This window comes from Panthera pardus, unplaced genomic scaffold (genome assembly GCF_024362965.1).
Source record: "Panthera pardus isolate Hobbes unplaced genomic scaffold, ASM2436296v1 HiC_scaffold_13, whole genome shotgun sequence".
NCBI lineage: Eukaryota > Metazoa > Chordata > Mammalia > Carnivora > Felidae > Panthera > Panthera pardus.
In genome coordinates this window covers 35,843,446-35,863,851 of record NW_026526688.1, presented here as the reverse complement: position 1 = coordinate 35,863,851, position 20,406 = coordinate 35,843,446, and the positions used below count along the sequence as shown (strand labels likewise).

The 20,406-nt window shown below is 38.3% G+C and overlaps 1 protein-coding gene across 3 annotated transcripts in view; it reads left to right on the top strand.

The window, feature by feature from the left end:
• The window catches only part of PIWIL2 (piwi like RNA-mediated gene silencing 2), a 74,591-nt gene that overhangs the window by 36,412 nt on the left and 17,773 nt on the right, over nucleotides 1–20,406 (top strand). The gene's annotated exons all lie outside the window — the stretch shown is intronic.

Below are 20,406 nucleotides of genomic sequence, written 5' to 3'. Positions count from 1 at the left end.
GATTAATGTTCCCTACACTGTCCTTCAAACAGTTTGATGTTTTTCAGTGTTAGAGATAAGGAAAAAAAAAAAAAAAAGTTGAATTCTGTCTCTAAGGAGACCTGTATGATACACTACTTTGTCACCAAGTTCTAACACCTTCATTTTTTTTTCCTTTTCCTTTTTTTTTAAATTTATATTCAAGTTAGTTAACATACAGTGTAGTCTTGGCTTCAGGAGTAGAACCCAGTGATTTCATCTCTTACATAAGGACACCCAGTGCTCATCCTGAAAAGTGCCCTCCTTAATGCTTGTCACCCATTTAACCTCTACTCCATCGCCACCAGCAACCCTCAGTTTGTTCTCTGTACTTAAGAGTCTCTTATGGTTTGTCTCCTCTGTTTTTATCTTATTTTTTCTTCACTTTCCCTATGTTCATGTGTTGAGTTTTTCAAATTCCACATATGAGTGAAATCATGATATTTGTCTTTCTCTGACTGACTTATTTCACTTAGCACATAATACCCTCCAGTGCTAGCCACATTGTTGCAGATGGCAAGCATTCAGCCTTTTTAATCTCTGAGTAATATTCCACTGTATATATACACCACATTTTCTTAATCCATTCATCAATTGACGGATATTTGTGTTCTTTCCATAATTTGACTATTGTTAATAGCACTGCTATAAACATTGGGGTGCATGTGTCCCTTTGAATCAGCACTCCTGTATACTTTGGATAAATGCCTAGTAGTGCAATTGCGGAGTCGTAGGGTAGTTCTATTTTTAATTTTTTGAGGAACCTCCATACTGTTTTCAGAGTAGCTGTACCAGTTTGCATTCCCACCAGAGTGCAAAAGGGTTCTTCTTTCTCTACATTCTTGCCAACATCTGTTGTTTCCTGAGTTGTTAATTTTAGCCCTCCTGACAGGTGTGAGGTGGTATATCTTATTGTGGTTTTGACTTGTATTTCCCTGATGATGAGTGATGGTGAGCATCTTTTCATGTGTCTGTTTGCCATCTGGATGTCTTTTTTGGAAAAGCGCCTCTTCATGTCTTCTGCCCATTTCTTTACTGGATTGTTTGTTTTTTTGGGTGTTGAGTTTGGTAAATTCTTTATAGACTTTGGCTATTAACCCTTTATCTAATATGTCATTTGCAAATATCTTCTCCCATTCTGTTGGTTGCCTTTTAGTTTTGTTGATTGTTTCCTTTGCTGTGCAGAAGCTTTTTATCTTGATGAGTTCCGAATAGTTCATTTTTGCTTTTATTTCCCTTGCCTCCAGAGACATGTTGAGTAAGAAGTTGCTGTGGCCTAGGTCAAAGAGGTTGCTGCCTGCGTTCTCCTGTAGGATTTTGATGGTTTCCTGTCTTACATTTAGGTCTTTCATCCATTTTGAATTTATTTTTGTGTATGGTGTAAGAAAGTGGTCCAGTTTCATTCTTCTGCATGTTGCTGTCCAGTTCTCCCAGCACCATTTGCTAAAGAGACTGTCTTTTTTCCATTGAATATTCTTTCCTGCTTTGTCAAGGATTAGTTAGCCATTTATTTGTCCATTTCTGGGTTCTCTATTCTAGTCCATTGGTCTATGTGTTTGTTTTTATGGTTTAAAGTCCAGGATTGTGATGCCTCCAGCTTTGGTTTTCTTTTTCAGCATTACTTTGGCTCTTTGGGGTCTTTCGTGGTTCCATACAAATTTTAGGATTCTTTGTTCTAGTTTTGTGAAGAATGCTTATGTTATCTTGATAAGGATTGCACTGAATATGTAGGTTGCTTTGGTAGTATTGACATTTTAACTGTATTTGTTCTTCCAATCCATGAACATGAAATATTTTACCATTTCTTTGTCTTCTTCATTTTCTTTCATAAGCTTTCTATAGTTTTCAGTGTACAGATCATTTACCTCTTTGCTTAGGTTTATTCATAGGTGTTTTATGGTTTTTGGTGCAATTGTAAATGGGACTGATTCCTTGATACCTCTTTCTGTTGCTTCATTATTGATGTATAGAAATGCAACTGATTTCTGTATATTGATTTTATATCCCACGACTTTGCTGAATTCATGCATCAGCTCTAGTAGTTTTTGGTGGAATCCTTCAGGTTTTTCCATGTAGTGTCATGTCATCTGCGAAGAGTGAAAGTTTGACTTCTTTGCCAATTTGGATGCCTTTTATTTCGTTTTGTTGTCTGATTGCTGAGGCTAGGACTTCCAACACTATGTAAAACAACAATGGTGAGAGTGGACATCCCTATTGTGTTCCTGACCTGAGGGGGGAAGCTCTCAGTTTTTCCCCATTGAGGATATTAGCTGTGGGCCTTCATATATGGCTTTTATGATGTTAAGGTATGTTCCTTCTATCCCGACTTTCTTGAGGGTTTTTATCAAGAAAGGATGCTGTACTTTGTCAAATGCTTTTTCTGCATCTACTGACAGGATCATATGGTTCCTATCCTTTCTTCTAATGTGCTGTATCATGTTGATTGATTTGCGAATATTGAACCAGTCTTGTGCCCAGGAATGAATCCCACTTGATCGTGGTGAATAATTCTTTTAATATACTGTTGAATTCGATTTGGTAGTATCTTGTTGAGTTTTTTTGAATCAAGGTTCATCAGGGATATTGGCATGTAATTCTCCTTTTTAGTGGGGTCTCTGGTTTTGAAATCAAGGTAGTGCTGGTTTCATAGAATGAGTTTGGAAGCTTTCCTTCCATTTCTATTTTTTGGAATAGTTTGAGAAGAATAGGTATTAACTCTGCTTTAAATGTCTGGTAGAATTCCCCTGGGAAGCCATCTGGCGCAAGACTCTTATTTCTTGGGAGATTTTTTTGATAAACGATTCAAATTCTTTGCTGGCTATGGGTCTGTTCAGATTTTCTATTTCTTCCCGTTTGAGTTTTGGTTGTGTGTGTGTGTGTGTGTGTGTGGGAATTTGTCCATCTCTTCCAGATTGTCCAGTTTGTTGGCATATGATTTTTATAGTTCTCTTATAATTGTTTGTATTTCTGTGGTGTTCGTTGTGATCTCTCGTCTTTCATTTGTGATTTTATCTGTTTGGGTCCTTTCTTTTTGAGAAGTATGGCTAGGGGTTATCAATTTTGTTTATTTTTTCCAAAAGCCAGTTCTTAGTTTGATAACTAAGAACATTGATCTGTTCTACTGTTTTTGTTTTTTTATTTTTTTGGATTCTGTAACATTTATTTCTGCTCTAATTTCTATTATTTCCCCTTTTCTGCTGGATTTGGGCTTTATTTGCTGCTCCTTTTCTGGCTTCTTTAGGTGTAAGGTTAGGTTGTGTATTTGGGACCTTTCTTAAGATAGGCCTAAATTGCATTGTATTTTCCTATTAGGACTGCCTTTGCTACATCCCACAGGGTTTGGACTGTCATGTTTTCATTTTCATTTGCTTCCATGTATTTTTTTTTTTTTTATGTCTTCTTTAAGTTCCTGGTTAACCTATTCATTGTTTAGTAGGATGTTCTTTAACCTCCATGTATTTCGGGGGCTTTCCAAATTTTTTCTTGTGGTTGATTTCAAATTTCATAATATGATCTGAAAATACTCATGGTATGATCTCAGTCTTTTTGTACCTGTTGAGGGCTGTGTCACGACCCAAAATATCATCTATTTGGAGAATGTTCCATGTGCACACTAAAGAAGAATGTGTATTCTGCTGCTTTAGGGTAAAGTGTTCTGAATATATCTGTTAAGTCTATCTGGTCTAGTGTGTCATTCAGAGCTCTTGGTTCCTTATTGATTTTCTGCCTAGATGATCTGTCCATTGTTGTAAATGAAGTATTAAAGTCTGCTAGGGGCGCCTGGGTGGCTCAGTCGGTTGAGCATCTGACTTCAGCTCAGGTCATGATCTTGCAGTCCGTGAGTTCGAGCCCCGCGTCGGGCTCTGTGCTGACAGCTCAGAGCCTGGAGCCTGCTTCGGATTCTGTGTCTTCCTCTCTCTCTGCTCCTCCCCTGCTCGCACTCTGTCTGTCTCTCAAAAATAAATAAAGATTAAAGTCTGCTACAATTACGGTATTATTATCAATAAGTTTCTTTGTGATTAATTGATTTATATATTTGGGTGCTTTCATGTTGGGGGCATAAATATTTACAATTGTTAGCTCCTCTTGATGGATAGATCCCTTAATTATGATATAATGCCCTTCTTCATTTCTTGTTACAGTCTTTAAAATCTAGTTTGTCTGATACAAGTATGGCCACTTCAGCTTTCTTTTGATGTCCATTAGCATGATAGATGATTTTCCATCCCCTCACTTTCAGTCTGCAGGTGTCCTCAGATCTAAAATGAGTCTCTCAGAGGGGTGCCTGGGTGGCTCGGTCGGTTGAGTGTCCAACTTCGGCTCAGGTCATGATCTTGCAGTTTGTGGGTTCGAGCCCCGCGTCGGGCTCGGTGCTGACAGCTTGGAGCCTGGAGTCTGCTTCAGATTCTGTGTCTCCGTCTCTCTCTGCCCCTCCCCTGCTTGTGCTCTGTCTCTATCAAAAATAAATAAAATGTAAAAAAAAAAAAATTTTTTTTAAATGAGTCTCTTAGGGGTGCCTGGGTGGTTCAGTCAGTTAAGTGTCCAACTTTGGCTCAGGTCATGATCTTGCAGTCTGTGAGTTCAGGCCATGCATTAGACTGTGTGCTGACAGCTCCAGAGTTTGAAGCCTGCTTCCAATTCTGTGTCTCCCTCTCTCTGCCCCTCCCCAGCATGCATTCGTGTGCTCTGTAGCTCTCTCTCTGTCTCTGAAAACTAAATATTAAATAAAATGAGTCTCTTGTAGACAGCATGGATCTTGTCTTTTTATCCAGTCTGATACCCTGGGCCTTTTTATTTAGTCCATTTGCATTCAGAATCATAATTTAAAGATATTAACTTAGTACCATTCTGTTATCTGTAGGTTTCATGTTTGTTTTGATGGTCTTTCCACTCACATAGTCCCCGTAGGATCTCTTGCAGGGCTGGTTTAGTGGTCACAAACTCCTTTAGTTTTTGTTTGTCTGGGAAAGTCTTTCTCTCTCCTTCTATTCTGAATGACAGCTTTGGTGGATAAAGGATTCTTGGCTGCATATTTTTCTTATTCAACACACTGAATATTTCCTGCCACTCTCTTCTGGCCTGCCAAGTTTCAGTGGACAGTTCTGCTACTAACCTTATGTGTCTACCCTTGTAGGCTAAGGACCTTTTGTCCCTAGCTGCTTTCAGAATTCTCTTTTTATCTTTGTATTTTGCCAGTTTCATTATGATATGTCATGGTACTGACCTGTTTTGTTGGTTTTGAAGGGAGTTATCTTTGCCTCTTGGACTTGGATGCCTGTTTCCTTCCCCAGATTAAGGAAATTCTCAGCTATAATTTGTTCAAATAAATCTTCTCCTTTCTTTTGCTTTTCCTCTTCTATTACTCCTATGATACAGATTTTGTTTAAGGAATCACGTAGTTCATGATCTAGTACTTTCCTCTCTCTCTTTTTTTCAGATTCATTATTTTCCATAATTTTATCTTCTGTTTCACCAATTCTCTCCTCTGCTTCTTCCATCCTTGCCTAGTCACTGTAACTAGTTTACTAGTTTACTTTGCATCTCAGTGATAGCGTTTTTAAATTCATCCTGACTAGTTCTTAGGTCTTTGATCTCTGCAGGCAAGAGTTTCTCTGGTGTCTTCTGTGCTTTTTTAAAGCCCAAGTATTAGTCTTATGACCATTACTCTAAATTCTTGTTCACATATATTGTTTATATCTGTTTTGGCAATTCTCTGGCTGTGATTTCTTGTTGAACTTTCTTTTGGGGAAAATTCCTCTGTTTTATCATTTTGGCTAAGTTTCTGTCTTTTGCATGTTTTAAAAGCTTGTTATGTGTCCTGCACCTGAGAGTATTATATTAAGAAGGAATCCTAACACTGTCTAAAGCCTGGCACTTCAGCAAGTGTTTTAGGCGTGTGTTGCATGCACTCTGTTGTGGTTTGGCTGCTTTATCCCACTAGTCAGTCCTCTGTAGAGCTCTTCCTTGATTGTAGTAGTGGGGTGTTTAGACCTTCAATCAGGTATGCTTTGATTCGTTTGTTGAAGTAACCCTGGGAAACAAAAGGAAAGGTGAGGGGAAGCCTTGATCCTGCCAAGCTGTCTCCCTCCAACTGTGGAGATCCTTCTGCCACTCCACAGATCAATTTCCTGGGTGTTCCAAGTGATAATGACCTCAATACAGCTGTGTTTGAGGGACAAGGAAAATCCTGGTTCCCCTATTTCTCTGCCATCTTAACTCCCTCCCCACACCTTCCTTTTCCTTGTTGTTGATGCTATGGTTTTCCTTCAAGTTCTGTCTGTTAAGGCCTAGCTCAAAGATTACTTCTGTGAAGGCTTTTCCATTTCTCCCCACTGCTCTTTCCCGTAAAGAGACTTATTTCTTTATGTTCCTTCCTCTTCCAAGGCCCTTTGTTTATATTCTGTGTAGTGATGTTATATCCTGCCATATCGTAGTTATTTTCATCCTTATTTCTCCGGGTTGTAAATTACTTGAGCACTGCTTGGTTATTGATGGCTGTGTAACAGATTTACCATAAAACTTAGTAGCATGCAGTGGGCATTTATAACGTTTAAGTCAAGAAGTTGGACAGGATGCAGTGGGCTCTGGTGCCTCTTCATGTGGTCTTTCCACATGAGCTAGTTTGGGCTTCCTCACATTGTGGTGGCAGGGTTCAAGATGTACGCTTTCCAAGAAACTGAGAGTCACGTGGAAGTCATGTTGCTTTTATACCTTAGCCTTGAAAGTTATGCAGTATCACGTTCACTGCATTCATTTGTCCAGTATATCATTATGAATATGCTTTATAATTGGAGGAGCCAGTGTGGAGTAAGGATAGATTTAAAGAAACAACTAATCTGCTCTTTTTAAAGTTGTTACATACATTTTCATATTTTTGTTCTAATTTAATTGCCTTCCCCCCCCCCCCCGATTTGCCACTGTTTGTACACAATAAATTTGTACAGAACTCTTTGCCATAGAAAGTAGCTGGTGGTTTGTTAACCAATCTAGTTCTTTCTCAGGCCATTTGTTCCATCAGTTTTATATCCTGAAGAAGCATTAACCCAATTTCCCAATATATTTGATTATCAATATCAGGATTATCATAAGATTTGTTTAAGTAATATAACTGAATCTTACCAGTGAGGTTAGTGTCACATCACATTGTGATATGGTAGTAAATATAATCTGAAATATGAGTCAAAAGATAGTGGCATGTTGCTAGAGTCCCACTCAGGCATGAATAATTAGTCTAGTTTTTCATCATATTACATGACCAAAATGTCCCCCAGAACTATGCCAGTTACATTTCCAGACTTCCATTTGACATTGTCAGGTTCTAAAAGCAAAAGTAGTCTCAGCAACATGGCTTCACCCTTTCAGGTTGCTGGTATACTTGAGCTAACACACAATAGGATCATCTCTTACTCTAAGCCTATTTGAGATACAAATACAATATTGCATAACGATTGATTCATTCTTTTATCCTCAGCTCCCATTCTTTCATCTTTCCAGTTCTACCCTAACATTTCTGCCTTTGGAACCAGTGTTAGGTTTGGCCACTGTGCTGGTGTAGATTGCTGACAGCAGTGCTAGCATGGCAGGTGCTTCCCCCTCAATCCATTCTCATTAATAGGGAAGGGTTACACAGGTTCAGAATTAGTGAATTCTCTGACCTCTAGCTAAATACAGTTTATAAAGGTTTTCTTTTTAATGTTTATTTACTTTTGAGAGAGACAGACTGTGAGTGGGGGAAGGGCAGAGAGAGAGGGAGACACACAATCCAAAACAGGCTCTAGGCCATCAGCACAGAGCCTGATGCGGAGATCGGACTCATGGACAGTGAGATCTTGACCTGAGCCGAGTCAGGCTCCCAACTGACTGAGCCACCTAAGCGCCCCTAGCTAAATGCAGTTTAGCTGTATTTCCTGTGAACCTCCATTTTGCTAGAGGGGATCAAAGCACAGTCCACCTCATGAGGCCCTTAGGAATTTTATCATAAAGGTTTAAAAATATAGTTATAAAAAATATATACGACTACAGTTTTTTTTCTTTAACATTTATTCATTTTTCAGACAGAGAGACAGAGCACAAGCTGGGGAGGGGCACAAAGAGAGAAAGGGAGACACAGGATCCGAAGCAGGCTCTAGGCTCTGAGCTGTCAGCACAGAACTTGACACGGGGCTCGAACCCACAAACAATGAGATTATGACCTGAGCTGAAGTAGCCTGCCCAACCGACTGAGCCACCCAGGCATCCCTGACTACAGTTTTTTGCTTAGGGATTGTTATAGGCTGAATTGTATCTCCTCCTACCCACAACAAAGATACTGAAGTTCTAACCACCACCCAGTACTAGTGAATGTGTTTGGAAATAGGACCTTTGCAGATGAGATGGAGTTAAGATGAGGTCATTAGAGTGGGCCCCAATCCAATATGACTGTGGTCTTAATGAAAGGAGGAGATTTGAACACGGGTGGATACATGTAGACAAAAGACAATGTGAAGACAAAGATCACCATCTACAAGCCAAGGAACACTTAAGGCCACCAGAGGCTAGGAGGGAGGTCGTAGAACAGATTATCCCTTATAGCCCTCAGAAGGAGTCAACCCTGCCAGCACCCTGATGTTAGACTCCTGTCCTCTAGCCCTGTGAAACAATGCATTTGTGTTGTTGAAGCCACTCAGTTAGTGTGGTACTTTGTTATGGTAGACCTAGTAAACGAATACACAGTTCATCCCAGTTCTAACACCTGCAGTTTCAGCTCTGGTCTGAGAACCAGTAGGAAAAAAGAATATTGAGATCTTGTGGGGAAAACAAAATATTGTTATACTAGCATTCTTCTCCACTCCCTCTTCTCTAGATCCCCCAGGGAAGGGGAGGGACATTTTCTGGGCCCTGTTCATGTTGAATGTTAGTACACACTCTTGAAAGCATGCAAATCAGCCTTTCTCAACTTTATCCCTTTGGTGTTAGACAAAAAACGTTTCAATTGCCCATTCTATTCTCTACCAAACTGTTACTCTGAGGGTGAAAATATGTTCCTTGGTCTGAGGAAATGTGAGTTGGCAGTCCAAATTGGTGCAGTATCTTCTGTTTCAGTCCTTTTGTTTAGTATTTTGAACATTTATATCTACCAGCAGGTATGCATAGCCCAGTCAACAATAGATGTCTGTTTATGTCAAGAACTGTGTGTTGCCTCCTGGAGCTACCAGGGTCCGTGTAACTTGCCAACTATGTGCAAGGCCTTCCGCTCAGGGAATCTACCCCAGAACCATCTGCATTCTCTGTATCTCCTCTTGTCAGAAGAATTCCTGTTGGCATTTTGCACTTCTGAGGGTGTAAGAGAAATATCGAGATTCAACCCATTTCTGCATTGCCGTAGCCCCCAATGTCATTTCATGGATCCAGGTGTCACCTCAGACAAACAAGCACACCAAAATAACTGCTTGTTAGTTCCAACCTCTTTTTGATCCTCAAGATAATGAATGATTCCCCATTTACTCTCCCCCCTACTTACTGATTATGTCTACTGTCCTTTTCTGTCTCTCATTTATTGATTTTGGGTTATATAGAAGTAATTGTAAGATGCATGGCATTTTGTGTCTGTCTTATTGCTTCAGTGTGTTTTTAAGGCTCATGCAAGTTGTAGCTCATGTAGTTGTAGCTCATGCAAGTTTTGCTTTTTTGTATGGATGAATAATATTCCATTGCATATTTATTCCACAATTGGTTTATTCATTATTGATGGACATTTGGACTTGTTCCCACCTTTTGACTATTTAGAATACTGCTGTAACATGCTTGATTATGTATTTGCTTGAGTACATATTTGCATTTCTTTTGGGTAGATACCTAGGAATAAAATTGATGGGCCATAAGGTAATTCTGTATTCAACTTTTTGAGGAACCAGCAAACTTTTCTGCAGTGGTTACAGCATTTTCTTTCCTACCAGCAATGTATAGGGGTCTCAATTTCTCTGCATCCTTGCCAATACTTTGTTTTCCATTTTTAACTATAACCATTGTGAAGTGGTATCTCACTGTGGTTTTAACTTGCATTTCCTTAATAACCAGTGATGTTGAACATCGTTTCATGTGTCCATTTGTATATCTTCTTTGAAGAAGTCTTTTCAGATCTTTTCCCCATTTTTTAATTGAGCTATTTGTCTTTTTGTTGTTGACTTGTAAAGAGTTTTTTTTTTTTACATATTTTGGATACAGAATGCTTATTTGATAAGTGATTTGCAAATATTTTGTCCCATCCTATAGGATGTCTTCACTTTCTTGATAATGTTAATTTGATGCATAAAAATTTTTAGTTTTTATAAAGTCTAATTTTTGTATTTTTCTTTTTCTTTTTTTGCTTTTGGTGTCAAATCTAAGAATCTGTTGCCAAATCTGAGGTCATGAACATTTATCCCTATGTTTTCATGTAACAATTTTGAGTATTACCTCCTGTATTTAGGTCATTGATCCACTTTGAGTTATATTTTGTATATGGAGTGAGGTAGGGATCCATCTTTATTCTTTGACATGTGGTTATCCGCTTATCCCAGCACCACTTGTTGAGGAGTCTGTATTCCTTCTCCATAGATGGTTTTGGCATCCTTGTTTAAATGGTTTTGGCATCCTTGTTCGGTTGGGGGGCATCTGGGTGGCTCAGTTGGTTCAGTGTCCAACTTCATTTTGGCTCAGGTCATGATCTCATGGCTCATGAGATCAAGCCCTGTGTTGGGCTCTGTGCTGACAGCGTGGGGCCTGCTTGGGATTCTCTCCCTCTGGATCTGCCTGTTGGCCTGCTCACTCTCTCTCAAAATAAATAAATTAAAAAAATTTTTAAATAAACTTTTTAAAAAATTTAAAAAATCAGCTGGGCATAGGGATGCCTGGGTGGCTCAGTTCAGTGTCAAACTCTTGATTTTGGCTTAGGTTATGATCATGCAGTTTGTACGATCAAGCCCCTTGTCAGGCTCTGCACTGACATAGCTTGCTTGGGATTCTCTCTCTCCCGCTCTCTGCCTGTGCCTCCCCTGCTTGTGTGTGTGCATGCTCTCACTCTCTCTCAAAATAAATATTTTTAAAAAATCAATTGGGCATAGATGTTTATTTCATAGAGTTTATCTCTGAACTCTAAATTTTGTTGGTCTAAATATCATTCTTGTCAGTACAAGACTGTTTTGATTACTGTTTTTTTATTTTTATTTATTATTTTTTATAATGTTGATAGATCTTATTTTTTTTTAATGTTTATTTTTATTTTTGAGAGAGAAAGAGTCCAAGCAGTGGAGAGGCAGAGAGAGAGAGAGAGGGGGAGACACAGAATCCAAAGCAGGCTCCAGGCTCTGAACTGTCAGCACAGAGCCTGATGTGGGCTCAAACTCACAAACCTCAAAATCATGACTTGAGCTCATTCAACTGAATGAGCCACCCAGGCACCCCTGTTTTTTATTTTTTAGGTAGTTTTGAAATTGGAAAGTGTGAGTCTTCCAGGTTTTCTTTTTTCAATATTGTTTTAGCTGTTCAGTGCCCCTTAGAATTTCATATGAAATTTCCATCTCTGAAAAAAAAAAGCCATTGGAATTTTGATAAGGATTGCACTGAATTTATAGATTGCTTTGAATCTATAAATTTGAACTTATAGGGAATAATTTTAAGTGTTTCAGTATTAAGTATATGTTAACTGCGAGTTTTCCGTAAACTTGTTTTATCATGTTAAGGAAGTTTCCTTTTGTTCATAATTTGATGAGCATTTTTATGTTGAAAGCATGTTGGGTTTTATCAGATGCTTTTTTTGCATATTAATTTTTAACAATCTTGTTCAGATTAATACCAAATTGATTTCGGTAGTACATAAAAACTTTGTTCTTATGTGATTCTATTCTTCTCCTGTTTTTGTGTGCTAATTCTATATTATGGTTCTCCAGAGAAACAGAATCAGTAGTGTGTGTGTATGTGTGTGTGTGTGTGTAGGAGATTTGTTTACGTTAAGGCTTACATAATTTATGGAGGCTGGCAAGTCCAAAAACTTCAGAGTGGGTCAGCAGGCTGGAGACCTAGAGAATAGCTTGATGTTGAAGATCAAATTTGAGTTTATCCTAATTTGTATTCTGTAGGCTTCTTGGATGTTCAGTTAAATTTTTCATCAAGTTTGGTAATTTCGGGTCCACTGTTTCTTCAGATATCCTTTTTGACCCTTTCTCTCTCACCTCTCCTACTGAGACTACAGTTATTTGTATTTGGTATATTTGATGACATCACATTGTTTCAGAGGCTGTGTGCATTTTTCTTCTTTTCCCTTCTTCTTTATCATACTGGATAATCTCAATTGACCGATCTCCTGCTTCAGTGGTTATTTCTTATGCCTAGTCAAATTGCTGTCAAGCCCCTCTGGTGGAATTTTCCCTTTCAGTTATTACACTTTTTACCTCCAGAATTTTTTTTTTTTAATTTTTTTAATGTTTATTTTTGAGAGAGAGAGAGACAGACAGATTACAAACCAGGGGTGGGAGGCAGAGAGAGAGGGAGACAGAGAATCCGAAGCAGGCTCCAGGCTGTCATCACAGAGCCCAGCGCAGGGCTTGAACTCATGAGCCATGAGACCGTGACCTGAGCTGAAGTCAGATACTTAACTGACTTGACTGAGCCACCCAGGCGCCCCATTTAACTCCAGAATTTCTATTTGGTTCTTGCTTGTAACTTCTTTCTCTTCATTGATGATCTTTTTGGTGAGACACTTCCTATACTTTCTTTAAAGATTTTAGATCTGGTTTCCTTTAGTTCTTTGAACAGTATTTAAAAAAATTTTTTTTAACATTTATTCATTTTTGAGAGACAGAGACAGTGCGAATGGGGGAGGGGCAGAGAGTGAGGGAGACACAGAATCTGAAGCAGGCTCCAGGCTCTGAGCTGTCAGCACAGAGCCTGACGCCAGGCTCGAATCCACAAACTGTGAAATCATGACTTGAGCCCAAGTCCGATGCTTAACCATATGCTTAAGCGACTGAGCCACCCAGTCAGTTGAGCCACCCAGGCACTCCTGGACAGTATTTAAAATACTGGTTTGGGGACGCCTGGGTGGCTCAGTCGTTTAAGCGTCTGACTCCGGCTCAGGTCATGATCTTGCAGATCATGAGTTCGAGCCCCGCATCGGGCTCTGTGCTGACAGCTCAGAGCCTGGAGCCTGCTTCAGATTCTGTGTCTCCCTCTCTCTCTGCCCCTCCCCCATTCGCTCTCTGTCTCTCTCTCTCTCTCAAAAATAAACATTAAAAAAAATAATGCATTGTAAAAAATAAATAAATAAAATAAAATACTGGTTTAAGTCCTTGTCCTTGTCCAGTAAAGCCATCTGGATTTATCCCAGGCAGTTTCTATTGACTACTTTTTTTTTCATGTGAATGGGCCATATTTTACTGTTTCTTGGAAGGGCTGGATTCTTCTGAGGTTTCTCTTTTTGTCTTATAGATGACTGTCTTCATCCTGTGTATATCAGGATCTGTGTCCTGATATCTTCCTTTTTTTTTTTTTAGTTTACTTATTTATTTTGAGAGAGAGAGCGCGAGCACATGTGTGCACAAGTGGGAGAGGGACTAAGAGAGAGGGAGAGAATCCCAAGCAGGCTCTGCACTGTCAGCATGAGCCCGATGCAAGGATCAGTCCCACAAACCATGAGATCATGGCATGAGCTGAAATCAAGAGTCAGATGCTTAATCAACTGAGCCACCCAGGCACCCCCCCTAATATATTCTTATAAAAGCACTACTAGTCATATTTGATTAGAGTCTGTTCCTTATATAAAAATGGGTGACAGTAGTTTAGACTTAATCGAGGCAGTAAAAAGTCAACTGAAAGATGGGGTGCCTGGGTGGCTCAGTTGGTTAAGCATCTGACTTTGGCTCAGGTCATGATCTCACAGTTGCTGAGTTCAGGCCCCATATCAGGCTCTCTGCTGTCAGTGCAATGCCCGCTTCAGATCCTCTGTCTCCCTCTCTCTCTGCCCCTTAGCAGTTTGTGCGCACATGCACACGAACTCTCTCTCTTCTGTCTCTGTCTCTCTCTCTCTCAAAAATAAACCAAAAAAAAAAAAAAAAGTCAACTGAAAGATAAGAAAAATATCAAACTGAAACATTGAGATACAAAGGGATGGGAGATAAAGGGTTAAAATATAATATATGCATAAGTGGCCCAGAGGGAGGTTAAAGAGGGTATACAACAGAAGAAATACCTGAAAAGACAATGATAAAGAATATTCCAAGAGTCATGATAGAAAATAACAAAGCACAGATACAAGATACCCACAAAATCCCAAGTAGGATGTATAAAAACAAAATTATACTAGGCACATTGTAATAAAAGTCTTGAAAGACAAATACACACACACACACACACACACACACACACACACACACACACACACGTGTGTTAAGAACAGTGAAAGGAAAATAAAAGAAAGGTTACTTTAAAAGAGCAACAAATGGACTAAAAGCTAACTTGTCAAAAGGAAAAGTGTAAGCCACAAGATAATAAAATTAATAGCTATACAGTGCTTAAAGAAAATAACTGCCAGGGGTGCCTGGCTGGTTCAGTCAGTAGAGCATGCAACTCTGATCTTGGGGTCGTGAGTTCAGGCCCCATAATGGATATAGACATTATTGAAAAAAGAATAAAATCTTAAAAAAAAAATTGCTATCATAGAATCTAGTATTCACTAAAACTAATTTTTAATAAAGTGAAATAAAGACATTCCATGACAAATAAAAAAATTGAGACTTTTTGTCACTGGCAAGCTTGTATTGAAGGAAGATACGAAATGGCATTCTTTACCTGGAAGGAAAATTATTCTAGAGAGCAGCTTAGAAATGGTTTTAAGAATAAAAGTGGTAAAAATGGGATAAATTTGAATGAATACATACCATCTAAGATAATATACTATCCTGATAATATATATCCTGATATATATTCATGTGTGTGTTTAAATTTCAAATTAGGGGCGCCTGGGTGGCTCAGTCGGTTAAGCAGCCGACTTCGGCTCAGGTCATGATCTCATGATCCGTGAGTTCGAGCCCCGCGTCGGGCTCTGTGCTGACAGCTCAGAGCCTGGAGCCTGTTTCAGATTCTGTGTCTCCCTCTCTCTCTGTCCCTCCCCTGTTCATGCTCTGTCTCTCTCTGTCTCAAAAATAAATAAACGTTAAAAAAAAAAATTTCAAATTAATGACAATAGTGCATACATCAGGAGGAAGTAAATGAAATTCCGTTGCTTTTAGTTGCTTGAATTGTTTAATATACTAATTTATATTACACTAGATTCGTTAAGGATCTATGTTGTGATTTCCAGGTTAGCCACTAAAAGTATAATAAAAGTATATAAATATCAAAATAAGAGAAAGCATAATAATTTTTTAAAAACTTAAAAAAAGGAAGAGAGGGAAAATGTGGAACAGGTGAGCCAAATAGCATGCATTTCTTGAATCTTGAAAATGTTATATACCACATTAAAGAAGCCAGTCATTTCAGTGAACAGAAGACCACAGATTCCATTTATTCAAGTGTTCAGGGGGTACCTGGGGGGTTCAGTTGGTTAAGCTTCCAAGCTGAAACTTCCAAACTGAAACTCTTGGTTTCAGCTCAGGTCATCATGTCATGGTTCATGAGATCAAGCCCCACATCGGCTTCTGTGCTGGCAGTATGGAGCCTGCTTGGGATTCTTTGTCTCCCTCTCTGTCTGCCCCTCCCCCACTTGTGCTGTCTCTCTCCAAATAAATAAATAAACTTAAAAAAAATTTTTTTTTAAATGTTCAGGAGAGAGAGATACCAGAGACAAAAGGTATACCAGTGGTTGCTTAGGCCTGAGGTGGGGAGAGAGGATGAAACGGTGGTTAGGGTGGTAATGTTTCTGATGTAATATTGTACATATCTATGAATATACTAAAAGTCAGTAAGTTTTACACATTAAATTGGTGGGGTGTATGGTATGTGAATTATATCTGAATAAAAAGATGTTTAAAAAATTTTTCAAAACCATACAGAAATTCTGGAGTTGTAAAATACAATAAATGAAAATTCCACTGGAGGAGTTTAATATGAGATTTGACTAGGCAGAAGAAATAACCAACAATCTTGAAGACAGGTCAATTGAGATTATCCAGTGTGGGGAAAATGAAGAAAAAAAGAATGAAGAAAATGACTCAGAGATCTCTTGGGACACCACTAATCATACCAGCATAAACATAATGTGATTCTCAGAAGGAGAACAGAGAGAATGGAGAAGAAAGAATATTGGAAAGAATAATAGCCCCAAATTCTCACATTTGATGAAAACCAGTAGCAAACTTATCCAAGAAGCCCAATGAATACTAAGTAGTAAAAACTCAAAGATATCCACACCTAGACACATCACACTAAAATTGCTGAAAGAGCATGAATCATGAAAGCACCAAGAGAAAGCCACTTACTATATTCAAGGCATCTTCAGTAAGATTAAGACCTGATCTTTCATCAGAAATCATGGAGATCAAGAGGAAGTGAGATGACATATTCAAAATAATGAAAGAAAAAGGTTGAATAAGAATTCTATATCCAGGAAAAACTGTTTAAAAATGAGAGATACCTTGACAATATTAAGCTCAGTGAAAGAAGCTTGATGTAAAAAAGCTGCATTTTATATTCTTCCATTTCAATGAACTGTCCAGAATAGGCAAATCCATAGAGACAGAAAAAGAGATGACTGGTTTCCAGAGAATGAGGATGTGGGTGAGAGTGGGGAGTAATTACTAATGAGTACAGGGTTTTGGGGGGTGGGGAGTGATGAAAATGTGGGATTAATGTTGGTAACTGCATAGCTTGGTGAGCATATTAAAAACCACTGAGTTATACACTTTGAAATGGGGAATTTCATGGTATGTGATTTATGTCAGTTTTTTTTTAGATAAAGACATTTCCAGATAAAAACTGGGAGAATTTGGCACTGGTAGACCTGTCCTACAAGAAATACTAAAAGGAGTCCTTCATGTGGAAATAACACTAGACAGTAACTTGTGTCCACATGAAAAACTCAGTAGCACCAGAAATGATAACCATACAGATAAATATAAAAGAGAGCAAAAATGTATTTTTGTTACTTTTTTTCTACTCCATTTTTGAGAGACAACTGCATAAAGCAATAAATGTGAGTGGATGTGCATACAGTGTATTAAGATGCAATTTGTCTGACAATAAAGGCACAAAGGAGAGAGGAGGGAATGGAGTCATACAAACGAGTTTTTTTTTTATTTTTATTTTTTCAAGCAAAGTTTTTAATATTGCTGGAATTAATTTTATATTAGTCAACTAGATGATACTGTTCCAAGTGAATATGTTAATTGTAATCTCCAGGGAAAACTCTATGAAAAGCACTCTGAAAAATATAAAAAAGGGAGTTAAAATGGTAACTAGAAAGTGTCTGTTTAATAGAAAATATAAGGCAGTTGTTGAACAGAGGGACAAAAAAGTTACAAAGCATGTGGAAAACAGTGAAATGGCACATGTAAATCTTCCCTTATTAGTAATTACCTTAATTGTAAATGGACTAAACATTCCATTCAAAAGATAGAAATTAGAAGAAAAAAATTAGAAAATGGATTAAGTGAAAAATACATGGTTATGCTTTCTGTAAGAGACATATTTTAGTTTCAAAGACACAGTGGATTGAAAGTAAAGGATAGAACAAGAATATATACCATACAAATAATAACCAAAAGAGAGATGGAGTGGCTGTACTAACACCAGACAGAATAGACTTTAAGATAACAATTGTTAATAAAGACACGGAAGTATGTTTTATAATAGTAAATCTGTGAGGAAGACCTCTTTCTCTCTCTACCCCTCTTCTGCTCATGCACACTCTAAAAAATATTTAAAAATAAACATTAAAACAACAACAGGGATGCCTGGGTGATTCAGTCGGTTAAGCGTCCAACCCTTTGACTTTGGCTCGGGTCATGATCTCGTGATTTCATGGGGTTGAGACCCACATCACGCTCTGTGCTGGCAGTGTGGAGTGCAGAGCCTGCTTGGGATTCTGTCTCCCTCTCTGTCTGTCTCTCTCGATTCTGTCTCCCTCTCTGTCCTCCCCCACTTTCTCTCTCTCTCTCTCAAAAAAAAAAAAACAAAAAACCACACACACACACAAAAAAAAACCTTAAGAATGTTTAAAAAAAAAATTACAACAACAAAAAAACTCCCAGAAAACTAGCAATAGGAGGACTTCATAAACTTAATACAGAACATCTGCAGAAACCCTACTGCTAATATTATTATTAATTATGAAACAGTATATACTTTCCCCTAAGATTGGGAACATGTATTTCCCCTCTCACCTTTCCTATTCACATCATACTAGAAGTTCTAACTAATGCAAAAATACAAGAAAAGGAAATAAAATATATAAATATTGTGAAGGAAGAAAGAAAACTGCAGATAGACTGTCTATGTAGAAAACCTCACAGAATTAACAACTAAAAAACCTGGAATGAACAAGAATTATAAGGTTGCAGGATACCAGGCTAATATATAAAAGTCAGTTTTTTTCCTATTTACCAGTAGTGAGCAACTGGAATTTGAATTTTAAAAATGCTATTTTTATTGGCACCAAAAAATTAAATAAAGTATAAATCTAACAAAGTTGGTATAAGATCTACATGATAAAATCTATAAAACTGTGATAAAAAAAAGAATAAATGGAGAGATATTTCATGTTCATTGATAAGAAGACTACCATTAATATGTCAGTTCTTCCCAACTTGATCTGTAGAGCCAATGCAATTCCAGTAAAAATCTCAGCAAGTTATTTTGTGGTTATCTACAAAGTATACAGTTTACACGTAAAGGCAGAGGACACAGGATAGCCAGCACAATACTGAAGAACAAAGTTGGAGGACTGACATTGCTCAACTTAAAGAGTTACTATAAAGCTATAGTAATCCAGGTGGTGTGGTCTTGACCAGAAAAATAGATGTCAATGAAACAGAATAGAGAGCCCAGAAATAGACTTCTACAAATAGAGTCCAGTGATCTTTGATAAAGGAGCATAGACACTAATGGAAAAAGTGTGGTCTTTTTTTATTTTATTTTGTGTTTATTTTCTTTTTGAGAGAGACAGAGTATGAGCCGGGAGGGGCAGAGAGAGGGGGAGACACAGGATCCAACGCAGGCTCCAGGCTCTGAGCGGTCAGCACAGAGCTTGACACAGGGCTGGAACTCATGAACTGTGAGATCCTGACCTAAGCCACCCAGGCAGCCCTTGTCTTTGCTTTTAAAAAACATTTTTTTTTTTTAAGATTTTATTTTTAAGTAATCTCTATACCCAACATGGGGCTCGAACTCACCATCCTGAGATTTAACAGTCACATACCCCACCAATTGAGCCAGCCAGGCACCCCAAAATGATAGTCTTTTCAAAAAATGATGCTGGAACAACTGTCTGCCTACAACACACACACACAAAACCTAAATGCATACCTTTTACCAAAATTAACTTAAAATGTACCACAAACTTACATTTAAAATGCAAAATGTTAAAACTTCTAAAAGGTGACATAGGAGAAGTGCCTGGCTGGCTCAGTCAATACGGAATGCAACTCTTGATCTCAGGCTTGTAAGTTCAAGCCCCATGCTGGACGTAGAGATTACTAAAAATAAAATCTTAAAAACAAACAAACAAACAAACAAAAAACCAACTGGAGATATAGCAGGTTACCATAGGGAAAAAAATCTAGGCGACCTTGGGTTTTGGTGATGACTTTTTTAGATACAAAAGTACAATCCATAAAAGAAAGGATAAATTGGACTTAATTACGATTAAAAACTTCCCCGGGGTGCCTGGCTGGCTCAGAAAAGCATGTGACTCTTGATCTCAGGGTCATGAGTTTAAGCCCCGTCCCCCATGTTGGGTCTAGAGATCACTTAAACAAACAAAACTTTTTTAAAAGATTAGGGGTGGCTGAGTGGCTCAGTCGGTTGTCTGACTTGATGCCAGCTCAGGTCATGATCTCTCAATTTGTGAGTTCAAGCCCTGCATACAGCTCTGCACTGACAGTGCAGAGCCTGCTTGGGATATTCTCTCTCTCTCTCTCTCTCTCTCTCTCTCTCTCTCTCTCTCTCTCTCTCTCTCTGTACCCCTTCCCTGATTTTGCTCTTTCTCTCAAAATAAATAACTAAAAAAAAAAAAAAGAATAAAAGCTTTTCTGTGAAAGACACTAAGAAAATAGAGAGAAGCTATAGACTGGGAGAAACTATTTGCAAAAAACCCACCTATCTGATAAAGGATTATTATCTAAAATATAAAGAACTCCTAAAACTTAGGACAGTCTAATTAAAAGATGGCCAAAACACTTGGGGGCAGCTGGGTGGCTCTGCTGGTTAAGCATCTGACTC